Source organism: Orycteropus afer, unplaced genomic scaffold (genome assembly GCF_000298275.1).
Source record: "Orycteropus afer afer isolate SDZICR_OR568_19922 unplaced genomic scaffold, OryAfe1.0 scaffold00005, whole genome shotgun sequence".
NCBI lineage: Eukaryota > Metazoa > Chordata > Mammalia > Tubulidentata > Orycteropodidae > Orycteropus > Orycteropus afer.
The window spans coordinates 27,744,043-27,745,527 of NW_006921592.1; the positions used below are offsets into that span (position 1 = coordinate 27,744,043).

The 1,485-nt window shown below is 36.0% G+C and overlaps 1 protein-coding gene across 1 annotated transcript in view; it reads right to left on the reverse strand.

The window, feature by feature from the left end:
* Window positions 1–1,485, reverse strand: part of HSD17B3 (hydroxysteroid 17-beta dehydrogenase 3) — a 74,926-nt gene that overhangs the window by 72,671 nt on the left and 770 nt on the right. The window lies entirely within an intron of this gene.

Genomic DNA, 1,485 nt, shown 5'->3' on the forward strand with positions numbered 1-1,485 from the left:
TTCCTTCTGAGGAGTGGCTGGTGGGTTTGAACCGCCAGCGTTCTGGTTAGCAGTCAAGTGCCTTAGGCACTATGCTACCAGAGCTCCTAGTTAAGAACCTTAGGGGGCAGTAAGTTTATGTTAATGAGGGAGGAACAACGCAGAAAAGGCCAGCGAGAAGGTTGTACAACTCGAAGAATGTAATAAAAGTTCCTAAATTGTACATGTAGAAACAGTTAAAAGTTAATATAAAAAAAGAACCTAATGAGTATTTTAAAACTAAAAAATATAATTAAGATAAAATCTCAATGTATGGGCTCAACAGAAGAATGGAAGGGACTGAGGTAAAAATTAGTGAACTTGAAGATAGAACAACAGAACTTATTCAATCTAAATAAAAGAAAAAATAGTTTTAGAGAAATAATGATCAAAATCTCGGGGACCTGTGAGACTATAACAAAAAAATCTAATATTTGCGTCATTGGAGTCTCAGAAGGAGAAAAGAGGGCGGGGCTAAATACGTGTTCAAAAAAATAAAGGGTGAAGATTTACCAAATTTGTGAAGAAAAAAAAAAAGCATAAACCTATAGATTCAAAAGTTTGACTGAATTCCGAACAAGATAAACTAAAAAAAAAAAAATCCATGCCAAGACATATCATAACTGTTGTTGTTGTTGTTATGTGCTGTCCTGTCGAGTGGGACCAACTCATAGCGAGCCCTCCTTGGGTTTCCGAGGCAGTATCACTATGGAAGTAGATTGCACAACCTTCCTTCCAAGGAGTGGCTAACTAGAGTTGTGAAAACTAAAGAGAAAGAAAAAACCTTAAAAGTAGCGAGAGAGAAACACCTCAAATGATACCAGATTGCTCTTCCGAAACCACAGAAGACTGAAGGAAGTGGCACATGTTTCAAGTGCTAAAAGAAAAGAACTGTCAACCACAAAGCCTATATCCAGCCAAATTAATAAAGAGGAAATCAAGGTATTTTGGAATGAAAGAAAACTAGGAGTATTTGTTGTCAGCAGTCCTAACCTTCTAAAAAAAAAAAAACGCTAAAAGAAATCTGAACTAAAAGGACATGATTTTTTAAAAAGGAATCTTGGAGCATCAGGATGGAAGAAAGAGCAGCAGAAGGAATAAAAATGTTGATAAGTACAATACATCAGTCTTAGAAAAAATATAAGAATGCTTCCTTACTTTGGACTCGTCACCAGGAAAAACTATTTGCTAGTAAAAGAAATCATGTTTGGTTAAGTGAAGGACCAATGAAAATAAAGGAAACTTGCAATGAGGTAGATTGACACAGTACCTGATACAATGGACTCAAACATACCAACACTCTTGAAGATGATGGCACAGAACCAAGCAATATTTGCTCTGTGATACATGAAATTGCAACGAGTGCAGCTGATTCAGTGCCAACTAACAATACATCTATCTATCTACATGCAGAGAAATAAGCATGGAAGCAAAGATTCAAAGATACTAAACCAATTCCAGTAATTC